Source organism: Hippopotamus amphibius, chromosome 16 (assembly GCF_030028045.1).
Source record: "Hippopotamus amphibius kiboko isolate mHipAmp2 chromosome 16, mHipAmp2.hap2, whole genome shotgun sequence".
NCBI classification, from domain to species: Eukaryota; Metazoa; Chordata; class Mammalia; order Artiodactyla; family Hippopotamidae; genus Hippopotamus; species Hippopotamus amphibius.
Window position 1 is genome coordinate 24,847,218 of NC_080201.1, and position 21,718 is coordinate 24,868,935.

The 21,718-nt window shown below is 38.3% G+C and overlaps 1 pseudogene; it reads left to right on the forward strand.

Moving 5' to 3' along the window:
• The first annotated feature begins 1,249 nt into the window (after positions 1-1,249).
• On the forward strand, positions 1,250-17,560 carry LOC130838041 (AP-3 complex subunit beta-2-like; annotated as a pseudogene).
• Positions 17,561-21,718: the final 4,158 nt, after the last annotated feature.

The window sequence follows — 21,718 nt, forward strand, 5'->3', positions numbered from 1 at the left end:
GCTTCAGAATCCTTACTAGCATTACTTCAGTCTGATCTTACAACTGATCAAAATATTCTTCAAGTCTGAATGTTTATCAATTGATTGCTACCCACATCTGCTCTACCAATACACTTTACCACCCACCACTATGCATTCTTCCTTTCCACTCTAGTGATTTTCACCCCTGCTTGCACATGAGAATCAAATGGGGAGCTTTTAAAACTAATATTGCCTGAGCCCCTTCTCAGGCCATTAAATCAAAATCTATGAGAGTGGGACTCCACTATGTCTTTTCAAAAGCTGCCTACGCAGTTATAATGTGCAGCCAAGGTTTAGACCTACTGCTTTACCCGGAATGCCATGCTCAGCATCTCATCTCTCTCTCTCTCTGCCATACTACAGCAGTGATCTTAATGTTTATATTCTACTCTTCCAATGTCAATTGCCATTTTGTAGGTAAATCCCAGCTAACAAAGAGTGTCCCACTGTGAAGAAACACACAGGTACCATGATATGTCATGTATGTATGTATGTATGTGACATTACCTCTGTCAAGGTGTTTTATTTTCTAACAATTTACTAATATATTCATATACCCCAGACATTCATCTATCCATGCATTTGTACATAACTCTGGGTCATTCATAGATTCTGTATTTCAGACAAGAGTTACCTCCTTTCAGGTGACACATGAAAAAAAAAAAAGTCCTCTTCCAAAAATGCTGCCAGGAAATTTCTATAGATATATTCTTGAAAGAGGCTTAAATGGATACTTTATCATAAGTGGAGAGAATTCTGCCTAATACACACCTGAAGGGGTAGAGAATCTTTCATTGTAATCCTTCCACCCTTTCTATCCAAAAAAAAAAAAAATTCTGTGATAGGATTACTTCTTGTTATAATCGTCTGTTATTATTGGCCTAAAGATAGGTAAAATATTCTTAAATGTATTAACATTATCGCCAACTTTAAAAACAGACATTCAAGATGTATGTGAAAATGTACAATTGTGAAACAAAATGAAAGCAGCTTAAAAGTAAATCTGAAAAGCTAATAACACTACCAGAAAAGTATTACAGTAAAGGCCATTTTGACTATCCCCCCAGTCCTAGTTCCCTTCCCTGGGGGTAACCTGGGTGTGTGTTTTTCCAAAAAAATTTCCTACGTACTTACAAATAGATACAAACATGCAGTTGCTGTATTTAGAACACATTTTTAAAACGTTTCCTCATTTGACGCTTGTGATTTCTATCAGATTAGCGCCAAGATGCGAAGAGGCCCTGTGCCTCTGGACCCTTCTAGAGCTCACTGTGGGACGGTTCAAACATGCCAAAGCCCACAAGCCAAGCATACGTTGAAACCCAAAGGGATTCAGCAAAACTCATCACCGCTTTACTTCTTTAGGTAACGCCTGAATGTTTTTAAAGGGACATGGACTATTATGGTGATGGGAGGGCAGGTGTCCGTTGTGAAGAGACAGGGAAATAACTTCAAAGAAAATCCTTTGGAGCTAGAACTAAAACATCACGTTGATGGTCCCATTTTGTGGTTTTCCAAGACTGCCTGCGCGAGACCACACCCTGCCTCCTTGATATTCCTCTCGAGGGGATAACGACAGGAGCGGATTACTCGGGGCAGGAGGGGTGGAAGGAGAGGTATTCCTCAGGGCAGTTTCTCAGCCTGTGGTCCACCGACCACCTAGACATTAAGAACAGCTGATGCTCATTGAAACGTGTAGGTCCCGCCCCCCACCACGCTGGCGCCCTGACTTCAGACTCCCAGCCTCCAGCACTGTCCTGGCTTCAGGGTGGCACCGGAGGAGGATCCAGGACTCAGTTCCTCCCACAGACACACTGAATCTGCAGATACGCATAGAGAACAACTTTCTCTGCAAAACCAAAAACAGACCTAAAAATGGAGTCGGAGTGACTCCTCCACCTCTGTGTAGGGAGGGAAGGCCCCGTGGACGAGACCAGGAGCGTCTGAGCCACCATCGCACCACAAACCCCTCCCACAGCGGCGAGACCCAGGCTGCGAGGGAATTCCCACCGCCAGCGAACCGGAACTCCGAGCTCCTGCCTGGGGAGGGAAGGGTTTGGAGCCCAGCTTTCAAGACCTGCACCTGAGAGACAAGTTCCCAAAACATCTAGTTTTGAACACCTTCGCGGCTCGCATCCTAGAGACCCTCGCCAGGAAATAACACGTAAAGGGCTCGAAGGCCACTCACCCGCTGCAGGGCTCCACACACAGGTGACGGCTCCAGAAGTGCCCAGACCTTACGTGAATGAGGCTCACTTGTTCATCTTAAAGCCTAGTCTGCAGGGCAGGCATCTCTTCAACACAGTCGAGGGGACGGAGGGCTCGTGGCACTGCCTTCAAGCTCTCCCTCAGGCGAGCTCCAGCGAGACGGGCGGCCATGTTCTTCTTAACTCCAGGCTCCGCCCCTTCTCCCTCCTCCCACGTACCGTCCTTCACATGCTGTCCACCACGTGTTGCCCATCGTACATGCGCAGGCAATTTTTTCCACTCTTAAGATCTTCAGTAGTTAATATGTTGACTATCGACCATATTAAACTTCAAAAAAAGACCCCCTCTTATTGGACTCAAAGATTTAAGCCTTCATCAGTGGTTCTGAAAACTGTTCACATTCTTGTTAAGTCTAAAGATACTGAAGAAAAGATTTAAATATTTATAAAAATCATTAGGAAATAATTTATGCAGGTTCTGCTGGAGGAACCTAATTTACTGAGTATTTTAATTCTATGTGGGAATCATGTAAATGTGGAATTAGCACAGGTCCTTCCCATTTTTCTGGTTCATGTGATCATCTAGGAGAGACCCACAGAACGTTCGGTATCCAAAAGGTTTCAAAGACTTGTAGGACAGGATGCATTTGTTCTTACCACCTTGAGAAAGGCTGGGCTTTATGATGGGCAGCCTCTTACTTCCCTCGGTCGGTTCTGAGTGTGATTCCTGGGACCTGAGGCCCCTCCTGGCTCCCTTGGCTTCCTCCAGTCCAGCCCGGCCCATTGCTCTCTGTGTCCACCGCCAGTGGCTTTTGATTCAAGAAGCTTCCTTTAAGGGAGGACTTATTTTTCCTAAATGTAAGTTGTTACACTGAAAGTTGTTAAATATTTTGTGCTTTTAAAAAAAAACAGTCTTCTCCAGGACGCTGAGTGCATCACACCCTCTCCAACCTCCCCACCCTAGCTCACCTACCGCTGCACTGACTCCAGTTCTGTCCTCCTCCTACTGATGTCCTCTACCTACTGGTGCCTTTCTCCCACTTATCGTTTTCCTCCCTCCTTTTTGGTCCATCACCCTTCTCCCTCTACCTGATGCCCTTTGCCCCAGCTGAGGGGCCCAAGTACTTCAGACTCATCCTCTCCCCACAGTGAGGTGCAGTACATGGTGCTCCAGAATTGGCCACCATGCCCATTGTGCTCAGATATGTTTGAGCCCTACTGGAAGAGTTTCTACATTAGGTCCATCAACCCCACCCAGATAAGCTCCTGAAGCTGGAATCACTGACCAACTTGGCAAATGAGACTAACGTCCAAATTTTCCTACAGGAGTTCCAGACCTACATTTGCAGCACAGACAAGGACTCTGTGACAGCCATGGTCCAAGCCACTGGATGCTAGGCAACTAACATAGGCCGAGTAGGTGACATTTGCCTCAGTGACCTGGTGCAGCTACTCCCCACTGTGATGAGCTCATGGCCACAGAGTCAGTGGTCATCAAGAAGAAGCTGCTGCAGATGCACCCAGCACAACAGGAGATCCTCAAACACTTGGCAAAGCTCACAGAGAACATCCAGGTGCCCATGGCCCAAGCCAGCATCCTGTGGCTCATTGGTAAGTACTGTGAGCATGTCCCCAGGATTGCATCTGATGTCCTAAGCAAAACAGCCAAGTCCTTCACAGCAGAGGAGGACATTGTCTAGCTGCAGGTCATCCACCTGGTGGCCAAGCTTTACCTGACCAACTCTAAGCAGACCAAACTGCTGACCCTGTATGTACTGAGTCTAGCCAGATACAACAAGAATTGTGATATCAGAAACCAAGCACACTTCACCCAGCAAGTTATGGTCCCTTCGGAGCAGTGTCGGGCCCTCAGCTACCATGCCAAGGTGCTCTTCCTGGCACCAAACCAGTCCCAGTCTTGGAATCATTCTCCAAAGACCAGAATCACTTACAGATGGGCTCACTGTCCCACTTGCTCAATGCCAAGGTCACAGCCTACTGGGAGCTACCAGGCTGGCCAGAGGAAGCCCCAGATCCATCTCTGCACAACTTGGAGGTACCTGAATAGACCACATGATCAAATCAGGAGAAGTAGAAGGAGAGACCTTTCTACTCAGCCTCGAAGGGGGAGTCAGAGCTTACACATTCTGCAGGCAATGAGCCCCAGTATGAGAGTGAATCGTACAGTGAGAGCAGCAGTAACAGCAGCTCTGAGGAGTCCAGCAGTGAGTCCAAAAATGAAGACCAGGATGAGGATGAGGAAAAGGGGAAGAGCAGCGGGAGCCATCAGCGTGAGGAGGAAGGTGAGAAGAGGAGGATGAAGAAGGGGAAGAAAGTACCAAGGCTCCTTCTCGGATGATGGCAGCAATTCCAGCAGTACAGCAGCTCATCAGAGTCTGAGATGACAGCAGAGTCTGAGGAAGAACAGATGGAATCTGCCTTTTAGAGGAACATCAAGAAACAAACAAACAAAAAAACAGTGGCAAAAGTGACCCTGCATCTAAGGAGATCTCCCTGTTCGATCTAGAGGACTTCACCCCTCCCAGTGTCCAGCCTGTCTCTCCCCCTATGGCTGTGTCCAGCAGTCTGGCTACTGACCTAGAGGGCCTGACACTCACAGACTCCTCCCTGGTGCCCTCACTACTGAGTCCAGTGACAGGTGTTGAGAGGCAGGAGCTGCTGCACCTTAGTTGGTGAGGGGCTGTCTGTGGGCTACCCCTTCAACAGCCAGCCTTTCTCCCGGGACTCCCATGTGGTGGCTGTGCACATTTACTTCTTCAACAGCTCGACACCCCCATCAAGGGCCCGCATGGGAGCATCTCCTGAACTTCCTGCTGGCATTAGCATCCTGAAATTGAGCTCCAAGCGCTCAGAGAATGTGCCACTGCTATAATGGGCATTAATAGGCAGCGGGGCTTCCAGCTGCAAACCCAGACACGACAGTTCTGTCTCCATCCGGCCACTGGGGAGCTGATGGCCCTGTGTTCATGAGTGAGAATGAGTTCAGGAACAGAGAAAGCTGACAGGCATGAATAAGGTCACAGAGGAGCTGGCGCTTCCAGACACCTGTCAGAGTAACCACCTTGGGGTGCAGAAAGTGACTGCCGCTGCCAACCTGGCTTGTGTCTCTTGTGGAGCATAGGGTGGGTACAGGTTTTGCAAGAAAGACGCTGACCAGTAGGAGCCTAGTCCTGCTGACCCTGGAATGTCCCACCCACTCATGCTGCCCAGCTGATGGTCAACAGCAAGAAGATGGTGATGGGCACTGTGCTGGTGAAGGACGTGGTGCAGGCTCCGACGCAGGGACTCCCAAGCACTGTCACCTCTTTGGCCCTCACCTGTCCCTCCCTCATGAAATCTGGGTTGTTAGTCCCCCCCCCCCCCGTTTTATTTCTCTTTTCTTTCTCCCTCTCTTCCTGTCTCTCTCATATTGGACTCCTTATGCCAAATAGCATCCAGGAGGTCCTCTGTCCCTCGTCATCATCACCCCCCCAACTACCCTCCCTTTGGGTTCCTTAGTGACCTGTGCAGAAGGGGACGACAGCTGCTCCCTTCAGTCCTCTTAGTTTTCTGTGGCTATGAATGTAGCAAAATCTCAATAAAATGCCTTCCTCTTAATTTATGTTGTAAAGCACATTATATACATCATGGATATTAACTAGACTTATTGTGGTGATCATTTTGCAATATATACAAATATCAAATCATTACACTGTACACCTGCAACTAATATAATGTTATATGTCAATCATGCCCCAATAACAAATAAATAAATAAAATCTGTATTTCTGGACTAGGGTTCAACAACATTCAATCAGAATATCTAGATGTGAGCCTAGAAATCTTCATTTAAAAAGTATCTGACTCAGTTTTAAAGCATAGCAGAATTTAAACCTGTTAAGGTATGCCCTAGACACCTCTCATTTCAGCAGTCCCCCTTTTTCTGCCCTGGGCTCTTCCATATGGGATCAGCCCTTCAGAAAGAACCTTGGTAAACTGAGATTGAGGTGCCAGAAGAAACCACCAAAAAGCAAGGGAACTGAGATCTCTGGAGTCTGTTCATTCTACAGTAGCTAGTTTACAACAATTAACCAAATGAGGACTTTCTAAGGCACAGTCCAGGAGAGACAATTCTGGAAACTCAAAGAAGAGATTAAAGGGTTTACAATCTACTAGGAGACAAAGCTACACATTCCAAGTATGTGAGAAGAGAAAATCTAATCATCCTAATTACTTGGGTAATTGTTTCAACTTTTACATCTACTTTGACTCTAGAGAACAAAAGTCTTCTAACCTGTACTCTAGGATTTTCCATTAAACATCCTAAATGCATGACTGTAATATAGTCCAGACTTTCTAGTCTCTTGTCTATATGTTCTTTTGACTTACTCTATGTACAAACCGTAGTAGATTCTGGAACTTTAAGATATGTCTAGTTTCAAATATCCTGGATTATTTTCTCAAATTATTGAAAGATTTCAGAAATTCCATCACTTTGAAATCTTCTACTGCTTTTGCACTCAAAAGTAATACAAGACAGCTATGGTTTTTTCATTCATTCATTCACTGATTCTAAGTTGAGAGTCATCTATGTCTTGAGATACTAAAGATGATTAATACTTGGTGCCTATTCTCATGGACCACAGCCTAAGAGATAAGGCAGATGTATAAATTACCATTTCCCTTAATTTTTGGGGAAAAAAAATCTATCTATCGATCTATCTATCATCTGTCATCTAAAATCACCTTGGGGAATATATCTTATCCTCTGTGCTTGGCAGAAAATGATAATTTTAGAATGCATGAAAAGATGAAATTACTATACAGAAAGTAGTTCTCTATAAGTTGGGTGGAGAGTGAGCACACATTTTAAGCCAGCAGGGATATGGGCAGGTGACAGATAAGGCAAGGAATCTTATTTTAGCAATGGAGAGGTAAAGAACCTATGATGATCTATTTCAGGGAAAGGAATGTGCTTCTTAAATAATCACTATCTGACATGCTTTTTCCATTTGATAACTAGATTAACTGTGACACAATAGGATTTAGGGCATGGATGAGGGAAAGAAGAAGAGCTCTCAACACAGAATGGAAATAGGGCTAGAGTATAGGGTTGCCTGGCCCCGCCAACTAGAGATGTGTCATTGTGAACAGAAGCACCCATCAAAGAATTTTAAGTGTGGAATCCTGAGATGCCTTCGTTTGTCACCCGGACTTCTCCCAGCTACAGCAAGAGTCTCAGATGCTAATTACCACCATGAGTTCCTAGATTTACACACTGAACACTATGACAAAATCCTGGAGGAATACAAGGAGATTGGGGAAGACAGATCTCTTCAGTCCTGCTGTGAGAGTAGAGATAAGCAAACCTAAAGCGAACCTGACAACTTTCCCTTTAATTGATTTAAATTAGGAATTTCTCCAACTTCCAAACTATTTTCTAATTAAGTTCGATATGAATGATAGCCCATATTGCAGATGGTTGAAAGGTGAGTTTTCTAAAATAATAATGAAGCAGGAATGTGATCTAGTTTTCTGGCGGAGTAATCCATGCTATTCAGATGACATCTTTCAACATTTTGGGGAGGTGGTGGTGATTAGCTTATTTTAGGTTTTTAATACAATGATAAATCCCACTCAAAAATCCTTCCAAACACTAAGGCTCATCTTAAAAATAATTTTAATGAGATTTATTTTTATTCATTTTAAAAATTGATATGTGCTCATGAGAAAATATGTGGGATATAGGAAATAGAAAAATAGGGAAAAAAAAGAGTACCCAAAATAACAGAAATAGTCACTGATAAAAATTAACATTTTCAGTATACTTTTCTCATGCTTTATAGTTTAAACTGTAAGTAATTTTGATATATTAAATAGTGTATATATAAAGTATATCTCTTTTCGTGTAATATAAAACAAATGTTTCCATGATATTACAATATTTTGCAAAGGTGAATTTAATCCTTTCATAGTATTTCTTCATATAAAGCATGCCATAATTTTTTTTCTCAGTGCTAATGTCTTCCTTTTTTCTTTTTTTTTAAATTTATTTATTTGGTTGCACCGGGTCTTAATTGTATTAGGCGGGCTCCTTAGTTATAGCATGTGAACTCTGAGTTGTGGCATGCATGTGGGATCTAGTTCCCTGACCAGGGATCAAACGCAGGCCCCCTGCATTGGGAGCCCGGAGTCCTAACCACTGTGCCACCAGGGAAGTCCTGCATGTCATAATTTATTTGTCCACTCCTCTGTTTTTCAATTTTGTGTCATTTCCAGGTGTTCGTTGTTTGGAATAAAGCTATACATCAATATGGATATTTTAACTTTTTATTGTTTTGGGGTTTTTTGGTTTGTTGACCTCTCAGGATTTATTTACAGAAGTAGGATTATGTGTTAAGGGTTGTTTGTAAAAATATTTAAGAGTTTGAAAAATTTTGTGACATTTTCTGATACGATTACCCCAACTTTTGCCTCACCATCAGGGTAAAACTTCCCATTTACCGTAAACATTCTCATATGAAATGCTTTGGGGTTTTTTTGCATTTGCTCATTTGTCTCTAACGCTGAAGCTGGATTTGTATTTATTTGATTGCTGACAGGTATAATATTTCCATATGTACTTTTCAATCAGTATTTCTTCTTCGCTAATAAATTGTCTATTCAATTTTCTTTTTTTTTACACAGGAAAACAATGTTGTCAATTCCTTATTTTTAAAGGATATGATTGGGTTTGGGATAGATTTTCAATAAAAATGTGCATGAAAACTCACTCTTATATAGTTAGGCCCCTCAGAAAAGTTCAGTAAAATCATCTCAAATTGAACAATAGCAGGAGCACCCTCCACACACACACCCCTAACACTGTCAGGGAGGGAAAAATTTTCCCCTCTACAACTCTTGAGTTCTTGTGGCTGGACTAGTCATAAAATTGACCAAGACAAATTAACAGGAGAAAAAGAAACTAATTTTAACTTGTGTACACACAGTTCTCATAGAAACGAGACCTAAGGCCTGGCCAACACAGGGAGCTTTTATACTTTTACAACAAAGAAACAACTTTGTGAGGAATTGGCAGGACAAAGAAACTTAGGCTTTGGGTGATTAATTAGCGAAGAATCTAAACAGAGTTCAGGCTTGGGGTATTACATTAAAGAAGTAACAAGGTTTGTTTATGCAGGCTTCTCAGTCCAAATGAATTTCCTGTCGCTGGTGATAAGGCTGTCCTTCCATCTCCAGATGGAGAGAGAGCACCTTTCACATGGATTTATTTCCTGCTTTTCAGAGGGACAGAAAGGAGGGTCAAAGTGTACCTCTTGCAGTTTCTTAAGTAACTTTAATTCAAAATAATCAACATGCCATTAAGCATATTCTGGGGTGCCCTGTGCTGGGCTCCAACAACACTCATCCTCCTACCCCTAGTCCCCAAACTTCTTTCCCCCTTAAGTAACCTACAGAGCATATTCCACACAGCGTTCAGGAAGAGTGGACCCCGACCCCCTTGCAGGGCTGTGAGGCATGGAACAAAGAGGAATTATCTCCTGGGCTGGCCACTCTTATTCTTCTCCCTGCATCACTACACACACACTAGTGTCAAGGGAAAAATCTGATGGCTGATTTCCTTTTGAAAAGTGCTGAGACTAGAGAAGTTGGTTGGATTCTCTAGGAGAAGAAAGGTTTAGGAAGCTGTAAAAACAGCTCAGGTATAAAATCTCTTGGTTAGGGAAATATTTGTGCTTCACAGTGAGTTCATTCAAAATATATATATATATATAAATTAATTAAATATATTCATTTTCTTCCTAAGGGAGAATACTGAAAATTCAGTGAAATCAGTTTTGCACACACTTCTTATCTCTCTCCACTAACTCTTTATTATGATAATTTTCTGCTGTGGTTTCAAAGGTATTAGCTTTATTGTTTCTTCTACTAAGATGACTGGCCACTGATAAAAATATCTAAAATAACAGCTGTTCCTTTATGAGTCAATGCACATGTTCACACCTAGCTAATACAAAAGGTAATTTATTCTTGTGCAGTTCTATATAAAGTGCATTTCTCTATCAAAAAAAATTACACCGTTTTCTTAGCCAATAGGTCTATAAAATTTGAGATTTGCTTCTGAGGTGAAGGGGGGAATTAAAATAATTTAATAAGAAAATTATACCCAGAAGTTCTATTTTTCAGTTCATATTAAAATAAAATAGAATGAAAATATGACTCAACATAAATTTGAACTCTGAATATAACATGAATTATTAGTAATAATAATATTTTTTCCTGCTAGAAAGTAAATAAATGGGATTCATTTCTCATTCCATTTTTCTTTCAAGCTTCTCTCCTACAGGTATTGCTTACACCAGGGATATTTATTTTCATTTATTTTTAACCTTCTGACCTTAGTTTCCTTGGGTGAAAAATAATATTTCCTACTCCACTGCATCTTTGTGAGGATTATGAGAGAATTATATGTAAATTAAATACCAAATGCCTAGCATTTGATAGGTACTCATTAAAATACCTTTCTATCAGGTTGTCTTTCTATTATTATAAATTATATACGGCATAATTCATAATTTTTCAGTCTTATTTATAGTGGGGCAACGCATACCATCTCCCCTTTTAGTACTTGAGATAAAATGGCAAAACCTAGGAAAGGCAGTCTCCATTTTGAAAGCTTAAAGAAATGGATTGATTGATTTTCCTCAAAAACGTCCCTCTTTTTAGAGAGGATCAATACAGTGAGATGCAGAAGAGACTCTGTCTTCTGATCATTAATGAAAGGAAACGTTAGCAGTACTTTAAACATACGTGGCTGGCAGAGAACATAGAGGATGGCATTGCAGGATCCATAGTAAAGGAACAAGATGGAATGTTGGAGGAAAATGCAGAAGGACCTCTCAAGGGTGACTCACAAATCATGCCTTTATTAGGTGTCTATGTGACTGTGAAACTGTCAGGATTTGTTTAGCTAATGACTCTAATTTGTTAAAATGTTAACCATGGCTCCTTTTGCAGCATTTCAAAGGAGTCTTAATGTTCCTTCTATTATTTTTTCTTGTGCTTGAAAAGTTGATCTCATGAATATTTCTTACCATGTAACAACATAAGGGCCTTTATTCAACTCACTGACCCACGGGCCTCCACTAGTTGAGCTATGGGTTCTTGTTCTAGCAGACTACATCTGTCCTCTTTTCTTTGACTTGGATTTCTAGACTTCTTCCAGGATAGATAAAGCACACAGATACTGAGGACATGAACTTGAGGTGAAGAGGAGGCCATGCCATTGGTCATTTTGAGGGAAATGGCAAAATTGTTGAAATTGTTGAATGTTTACAGAAACACTGTGCTAAGAAATTTATACATTACCTTATTCAATATCCATTACAGTCTTAAGATAGTAATTACTGTTGTATCTATTATGCAGATGAGCGAACTAAGTATAAACAAGGTTAGTAACTTATTTGATGTATACAACCAGTACGCTTTCAATAAACCCTGGCTATTCTTGAAAATAATGGCTGTGAGACAGCTTTGTAAAGTTTCATGAAACGACCTGTAAGGTTCTTGAGCACCAAAACTCAGGAAAATTCAACAACTTGCCTAGGTTCATGTAGCTCAGTAACAAATATCGTACGCTAATGCATATATATGGAATCTAAAAAAATGGTACTGATGAACCCAGTGACAGGGCAAGAATAAAGATGCAGATGCAGAGAATGGACTGGAGGACACGGGGTTGGGTGGGGGTGGAGGGCGAAGGGGAAGCTGGGACCAAGTGAGAGAGTAGCATAGACATATATACACTACCAACTGTAAAATAGATAGCTAATGGGAAGTTGCTGTATAACAAAGGGAGATCACCTCGATGATGGGTGATGTCTTCTTAGAGGGCCAGGATAGGGAGGGTGGGAGGGAGTCGCGGAAGGGAGAGGATATGGGGATATATGTATAAATACAGCTGATTCACTTTGGTGTACCTCAAAAACTAGTACAAGAGTATAAAGCAATTATATTCCAATAAAGAATTAAAAAAAAAAAAAAACAGTAAGTAACATGAATGCATTTGACCAGAAATCTATAAATTTGATCTAAAATCTATTCCACAGTTCTTAACTCTATAATGTATTTCTTTTGGTATTAGTCTGTGAATGGGTTTTGTAAATGAAATAAGAAAACTTGGTCCTTCCCCCGTATGATCAGAGCCTATCAGGAGAAATAAATTTGACATTAAAAAACATCTGAAGTATAACATAGATAATATTAACAGTCACCCGATAAGAACAGCAGAGAACTATGAGATGAGGTGAGAGAGGAGAGATTTGAAAAGCCTGTATGAGCAATGAATAGTCCTCCAACCACTTTCTAAAGTGGTATTAGGTAAGAAGATTTGCATTAGCGATTATGAAATCAAAGTCAGAGAACAGATCACACAACAATTCCAGGAGAAAGATGCTTTTAATTTGGCCCACAACAAATTAAGATTACAACATGACTTTAATAGTTTGGTCTCCATGTACAAAGAGATCTGACTTCTTTTTTTTTTTTTTTTTGGCCATGTAGTGCATCTTGTGGGATCTCAGTTCCCCACTCAGGGAGCCATGGCAGTGAAAGCCTGGAATCCGAACCACTAGGCAATCAGGGAACTCCTGAGAGTGCTTCTGAAATTTACTTTAGGCTTAATATTTTTTAAAAGTGGTTTACCTGAGAAATGTTGCATTAAAAATAAAAATAATCGGAATGGTTCTTAATGTGTTTGATATTTGGAACTACTTGGAAGAAACTTTACAATAATTTGAATATTATATTCCCTTCAATACAGAAACTACATTTGAAACAAATCTTAATAATTGTATAGTAAGTCTAAGAAATGCAGTTTCAAAGATCCCCTAGTTGTTAATAGGATTTTTACTTTCCTGATTGCACTAACTTGGTATTTTTGAAAGAATAAAATTTGGGGACTTATGCAGACCTATTTAATAATCCCTGTCTCTTCCACTTACTTGCTTTGTCTGTAAATCTTCTGAACTCTTTTTTCACTTACAAAAAAGAAGGTTTTACGTTCTGGGGATTAGTGGATTAAATAAATGTATACATAAAAATAGGTTTTCTAGGATCTAGCAAACACTTAGCAAATGTTAGTTCCTTTTCCCTGGGTAAATTAAATACCTGCCATTATGCCTGGTTGATTATGGGTATTCACAACGCATAGCCCTCTTAAGTCTCCGCAAAATTAATAGATAATAGTTAACAGATAATTAATACCTAGAACATATGTTGATTTAACTTTACTTGTAATACCTTAGTTGTCACACATTTGATTTCCAAGCAGAGACTGAAAACCTCTTGAATCTTCCTCTTTTTCTTCTCATTAGCGAATGCCAAAGGAAATTTCTGCACTCTCCTCACTGTGTCAGCTGTGAACTATAAGAAACACTAGTTATAGACTAAACAAAACACACATCATCAGTGACTTGTAAATAATGCAAGTTATCATTGTCATTAAAGACGAGCTCAGCCATGAAGCCACTGATTTTAAGTTTAGTGAATAAATGAGGCACTCTGCTAATATTTAACTTTAATTTTCTGACAAACAGAACGTAAGGAGTAGCTTTTAAAACGTCACTGGAGAAGAGAGAAATCTGCATGTTTGTCTCAGGGAAAGAAAGATTAAACAATGAAGAGAAAAGAGAAAATTACACAGAGGAGCAGAAGGACATGTAATGAAAAGGAAGATACCTGTATCAAAAATATTGGTGACCTGAAAATCCACTAGTGTTTTGATTTGCAAAGGTTTAAAAAAAAAAGAGAAAATAATCACTTGAATGACATCACTTAGACTTTCGAGAGAGAATGCTATTTCTGTTCTTCGATGGACTTCTTTGTAAGAGAATCATGTAACTCTCCAAATACATATGTGAGTTTATTTTCCCAGTATTAAAAGAGGGAAAGAACAGAAGAAACATAAATGTAGATGGAATACCTACCTGGTTCTAGGCACTTTGTACCCATGATCATTCCCTGAGGTAAATACATTTGAGAGAATTGAGACTCAGAGATACTTGATAAAGTCCTCAAGGTCACAGAGCTAATACATGAGGACTAAGGGTAAGTTTGACTTCTAAGTCCATGGTTTTCCATCATATTGCTTTGCCTCGAAGAAAGAGACTTAGTCTGACTGGTCACTGATTCACCATCTTCCCTTCTCTCTCACAAAGACCTAAGTGCTTACATCCCAGAAATGAAGCATTTACTAAATACCTGCATAAGGGAACACTCCCAAACAGGTCTCCAATGCCCAATTATCGGACATGCCAGTCAAGGAGAACTCTTGTAAGCCTTGAAACAAATAACCGGTGTAGAGGAGCAGGTGGGTATTGTTCATTCAAACGCTGTCTGGGTAGAGACTGAAGGACAAGTTTGCTTGACCTAAGAGTTAAATCTCCATTGTTGGAATATAAGCATCATGTTAAAGCCTTCTGACACTGTTGCACATTCAGCTCATGTCACAAATCTCTTTACGCCATGTTCTGAGATCTGGCTTCTGCCTAACTTGATTATATTGCTCTTAGGGCAAATGTAAAAGTCACTTTTCTTGATACTTACAGTCATTTGCTCTGCCCTTTTCTTTTGCACATAGGCTTTCTTGAGACTTTCTACCGAAATCAGCACTCCTGAAAGTGATCTATATTATATCACAGATAAATGCAACACGGAGATTCTGGACCTTAAAGATAGAAGGCCTGAGACTCATCTATGGTGAAGGAAACACTCTTCTTCATAACATTGTCTCTTACCTTTTCACAGGTGAAAACTCTAGCAGATATCCCTCCTGAAATTCAGAAGGATTCAAAAAAGTTCTGATAAGTCTGTGGCAATATTATCAAAGCAATAAAGCCAATATTTTATTAGCATGTTATTTAGAAAATTATACTTAGATACTTTTTATCCCCTAATCTAATTATTTGTGTTAATTTGGATTAGTTTACCTAAGTACAATTTAGTGTGGTTTAGTTCTGATTCTAAGTCTGCTTCTCCGTGAAGGTCTAGTTGCACTGTGAAGTACCCACAGATGTGGGGTGGGTAGGATGTACAGACATGGTATTTCATACACAATCTCATAATTAAAGATGTTTTCACCTTAAAATGAAAAAAATACAGTTGAAAACCACTGATTTATTATACTGATCTATTTTAGATATCAAGGAGGTACAAATGTTGCATCATGTAGCATATAATACCACTATACCATATCACATTATATCATATTAGATTAGACTGTATTTTGTTCCAGATGATTTTGAGGCCCAGGGCCACACTTCTCTCTCTTTTCTCTCTCTTAAAAAAAAAAAAAAAAGTTTTTATGTATGTATTTATTTTATTTAGGCTGTGCTGGGTCTTAGTGGCAGCTCTCATCTCTGTTATTTTTTTTGGGGGGGGGTGGATTTTTTTTTTTTCCATACAAAAAAATGACTGAGTATATTTATACATATATGCCCATACCCCCTCCCATGAGCCTCGCTCCCGCCCTCCCCAGCCCACCCCTCTAGGTCATCACCACACATTGAGTCTTCCTTAATCTATCCTTTCCCCCTTCTTTTCCTCTTTGGTAACCATAAATTTGTTTACGATGTCTGTCTGTTTCTGTTTTGTACACGGATTCATTTGAATTATTTTTTAAGATCCTACATACAAGTGATATCATATAAAATTTGTCTTTGTCTGGCTTAGGAGTATGGGATTAACAGATACAAGCCACTACACACAAACAGCAAGAATTGACTGTATAGCACAGGGAACAATATTCAATATCTTACAGTAATCTCTAATGGAAAATAATCTGAAAAAAATATGTAACTGAATCACTTTGTTGTATACCTGAAACTATTACAATATTGTAAATCAACTATATTTCAGTTAAAAAAAAAGAATTTTCTTACAAAATATAAGGCAATATATATGCTCAGTGTTGTTATGCATGCAAACTTGTTTTGGGGGAATACCTAATGCAATATCAGAACCTGCTACAGTTTCTTGGAAGACAAGATTTCATTGCTAGGTTTTTAGTGTAGAACACTGATTTATATGATTCTGTAACCAATATTTTATATTAAATATTTTTTTAAATCTTGAAATTGTTATTTTACACAAAATCATTACCCCTTCCAGGCACAGATGTGTAGGAGAGGCTGCTTGACACAATTTATGGATGATCTGAACCATTTCAATTAGTGCTGTTTTCTGAACAATTGGAAGTAGCTGCTGTTGCATTTTCTACTAAGAGCCTGACTGCTCCAGGAATTTTTTTTTTTAATGTTATTAATGCAGTGACAGACTTTTTCGTTATCTATAGAATGTAAATATGAATGCATACTCTCAACATCACCACAACGATGCTGGGCTTATTTTTCCAGGAATAGAAACATTGTCAGTTTTAGATCAATTTTAATAGGAATTAATGGCTCTTTAAATAAATGATTGTTGACAGGCAACACTTTCAGAATCAAGTATTCTCAGATTGGTGTTTGTAACTTGGAGCAACGTCTGTATATATTTATACCAACAGCTCATTAACTTACTCATATTTTATTTAAAGACTCAGCTTTATGTCATGTTGAGGATTTTTTTGAATCCCACGACAGTCGAGACACTCTACCAGGTTATCTGACATCTTTTCAATCAAATTCTTCAGTATCAGTGTGGCACAGAAACTATTGTCCTTATTTTGTATTAGAGAAAATGAAGAATAGCAAAGGCTAAAGTGTCACTGCAGGATGCACGGATATGGTGAGCAGTTTATTATTTATTGTTTCTCTGTGATACGCCAGGTGCTTTATAAGGAGCCTATCATTTAATGTCTCTGACCCTGCATGCAGAGATATGCTTTCAATTAAATGGAATGTACCTCTATTTCTTTTATATACATAGAAACATTATCAGATAATTATCATCAGATGATATCATGTTGCATTATGATAATTCTGCAATATGATGAGGGTGTGGGAGGGAAAGAATGCCACAGTTTTGTTTTCTGTTTTTTGTTGTTTTCCTCAGTTATTAACATTTATGGCTTTTATAGTGGATCACAACTTGACATTTGAAAACTTGTAATGCTTGGAGTAGTAACACAAAACAGACATTTTGGAAGGTCCCTCCAGGCACCTAAGAGTGCTTCTAGTGAGTTAAAAGCAGACATATTTGTATGTACCCTAAATTTCTCTAATTTAAGTGACAGAAAAATTGTCAAGGCAGATGTAAAGTCAACCATGCAGCAGTTGGTGGTGATGGCCTTTGTCAGAAATATTCTCCGAATTCAGAGACTAAATTCATGAGATTTTGTTGTTGTTGTTTTGTTTTACAAAATTTCAAATTTTAGGGCCTCAGCTAAGAAAATAAATTTTTTATCCATAGCAGTCAATTCAAACATTCTCCACGGGTGGCTTAAATATTGCTTCAACCAGAGTCCCAGTTGTGACAATTAGGTATCACTTTGAACTTGAATTACAGTCCTAGTGGTGAAAAGTCAGAGCTTCATCCACTTAACAGTCAATCTCCTTTGTTCTACTCATTCAAAGTTATTAGGCAAGGAGAAAGCTTTCTATCCTTGTGGCTTTACTTTCTTTCCTCAATACTATCCACACCCCTCACCATACAGACTTACACACATACACCTATATACACCAGTCTCCAAACAGTCTCCATTTAAGCTAAAAATTTTCATGCATGAAATTCTTTTTTGATTAAATCTCTAGTGCTGTGACAGCCAGAGAACATTCTTTGTCTTTCTCCACTGGACAAATGAGCCTACTACTTTGAAAAAAGGGAGAAGTTGGCTAGAGGAATGTGGTGAGCCTCAAACTAACATTTTATTAGTATTATGTGGCAAGTATGGTGATAATGTGCCCTTTATAAATTGCCTTACAAAATCTTCAAAAATTATTCTTGGAGTTAGTATTAATAGTCTCCCTTTACAAAGAGGAGACCGTTTTTTGTTGTTGTTGCTGTTGTTGTTTTTTGATAGAAGATAAGTTAGTTAGATTGTCATTACAACTTGGGTCACAGTGCATCTGGAATTTCAATATAATTCTAGGTTACTCCAAAACCACATCTTTCAATTTAAAGCCAGCACAGTGTAAGACAGTAAACATAAAATAAAATATATTAAAATAAAAAAAATGAAAAAAGACGGTCTTTTAATTCCCCCGAGCTCAAATGCTCCTATTCAGAACAAGGGGCGATGCATGTAGAAGGTTCAGATTCCACAAGAGAAACAATTACATAGGACACAAGGCCCCATTACTATCTTTACATTCAGGTTATTCTTAGACTTTGTGTATTTTGGGTGCATCCTGCGACGACAGCTTCATATACAGAGAGAATCAATTATCTGATAGGTAATAGTTTCAAAAGTTCTGGATATCCATTGTTTGTTCCTCAAGATCAGCTCTCTGCCCTTCATAATCCTTCTTCATCTCACAGGTCTGACATACATGGATTGTATTAACGAGGCCTCCTTGACCCCTGGAGTCCCACTGGGTACATCAATTGGGACAAACTGGGTGGAGATTGGAGAATACAAAGGGATAGAGATTGTGGCATTTATATTCTTGGCTCCCTCCATGCTGAATCTAGTTTTGGAAGTACTTATATGATCCTTTTCTAAAAGCCACATGCTTTGTCTGGGGAATCTCAACTATAATTACAGCAGTTTCCAGGTTCCAGTAACTTCTCCTTAAACCTCAGGCCTCAGAATGGCAATACCTCCTACCATATCTAAACCAAGGTAATTCAACATACCCTATGCATTTCCTATAAACTTAATAACAGTTTTACAGATAACCTTTTCAGTAAGCTCTCTTTAATTATTCCATTTGAATATATTGTCCTTTTTGTGCTGGGACCCTGATTCAATTACTATGGAAGATCTTCGATGCAGTTGAAAAGAAAACTCTGAGACTCGATTACAATTCTAATAAAACCCTAAAACATAAAAGATGGTTGAGGTGATCACCACTGAGACAACGGCTCTAGAAAATAATTCTGTAAAGAGTTTTCCTTCTAATCATAAATACAATGGATATGCATGCATGTTGCTCTCAACCAATAACACGGATTTTTGGGGGAAGAGAAATCTAATTAAATTATATAGAATTTCCCCCTTTGTAACCCTAATAAATCACAGTTTCACATTTATTCTGATATTTATACAACATGGTATTGTTTTTTAAAAAAATAGAGTCCACCAAATAAAAGCAATAATAGATTCTAAATATTACTTGCATCTTTTACAGAATTTTAAAGGAGATCCAATTAATATCCCAAAGCAACACTTCATCATATGCTTTCTTATCTACACTCAAATTATCTCTCTACTCACCAGTGCCCAAGCCACTCACTTGCTTAAAGAGTAATTTAACATTCCTTGAACATCCAACTTAAAGAATTTATCTTTTTCTACCTCGTTCTGTTTCTTCCTGCTTCTCTATTCTTGTCTCTTCCTCTCTTTCCCATTTTCCATCTATGTTATAAATTATATATATCACTCAAACTCATACTCAAAGATAAAACTCATTTAAATGGATAGAGGAAAGAGAGAGGTGACTGGAAAAAAATGAAGTTGGTTTTTTTTTTTTTCACTAGTGCAAAGTGTGCTGTTGAGTCAGGAGAGAGTATATGTTGAACAAATAATTCTTTGCAATTTAGGTTTTAAGGCATCCTTAGGGAAAGTGAAACTCCTGCTAGACACTCAGAAAGTAATTGGCCTCAAATTAAAAATCAATGGGTAAAGTAAAAAATTGATAACAGAAAGAAAAGTAAAAAGAAAGAGAAAAATCTAAAGAAGAAAAATCTATATCACAAAGCCCACGAATCTGAAAAATTGATACAAATGAACTTATTTACAAAACAGAAGTAGACTCACAGGCACAGAAAATGAACTTATGATTACCAAAGGAGAAAGGACAATAGAGGGATAAATTAGGAGTTTGGGATTAAACTACACACAATACTATATATAAAGTAGATAACCAACAAGGACCTACTGTATAGCACAGGGAACTATACTCAATATCTTGTGATAACTTATAATGGAAAAGAATCTAAAAAAGAATATTTATATATATATGTATTTTTCTTTGCTGTACACCTGAAACACATTGTAAATCAACAATATTTCAATAAAAAAAATAAATAGAAACAAAACAAAGCAGCAACAGCAAACACAAAAAGCCCAGACATGGCCATTGATAACATTCTGATATATGTGTGTTATAAATAATCACATATTTTTATATATTCATATTTTACATATGTTATATAACTATTGCTTTAACCTGTCATCTTGTATGCTTCAAAATGAGATTTTTAAAGTTGTTTTAAAATACTCTATAAGGCTTATTATATTTATCTGCCAAATTCCCTCTTGGAAGTTTATGTTATTTCAATTTTTAAGCACAATATCTGCTATTAAAATCATATGCCCATGTCTATGATCACTTCTCTGATATACAACTAGATGAAGATGTACTGGGTCAAACGTTAGACTATTTAAGTCCTCTGATTTACATTGCCAAAGAGATTTCTTGAGAGGTGGAATCAATTCACACTTCTATCAGCATGAAGTAAGTGAGGCTATTTCTGTATAAAATCTCCAGCTATTTATCAGGTGCTAGTTAAATAAGTAGTAAGTGGCATATTGTTGTTTTCATCTGTATTGGTATGAAGTTTATTATGTATTTCACAGCTTTATTGACCATTTTTATAACTCATTTAGAAACTCTTCCATTAATATATTTTGCCTATTTTACTCTTGGCAAAATTTTTATTAAATGTTATAGTGCTTCAAATTAGGGCATTATTTCTTTGTCATTATTTTTGCATGTTTACATTTTTGTGATTTCTGGTAAATGTGACTTTTTTGTAGCATTTAACTTTCTACCTAAATATGGGTCTTACGAATTTCATCATAACTATTATCAATTAATATTATTGTTCCCAAATATGTGTCTTCTTATCTGTATATATGTTTTTATGATGTCATCTTTTTTCCACATATAAACTTCATCAGGTAAAGCTTTTTTAATACATAACATCAAGGAATCATATAACAACCTCTAAGTTTCCCCTACCTTGTAGAATTTTTTAGTATCATCTGTTAGATTATCTATCAATATTCCCATTGATTATGATAGTTCTCCCCCTGCTTCTTTAAAAATAATAAATGTTCTTTATCTTCCAAACAGGCTGAAGTCCTATTTGTTTTGTTCCATTGATCAGTTTGGTTTCCTATATCATGTCCAAATTTTTAAATTATTTTCACTTTTGTAGCATGTTCTTAGAGCTAACAGGAAAAGAATCTTTAGTCTTCTTGTTCATATATCCTCAATATTTCTGTTCAAAAGACTATTTTATAATATTTTATACATTTCCAAAGATATTGTTGAGATGTTGAAGAATTTCCACAAACTAATACATGCATGTATAAAATGTTG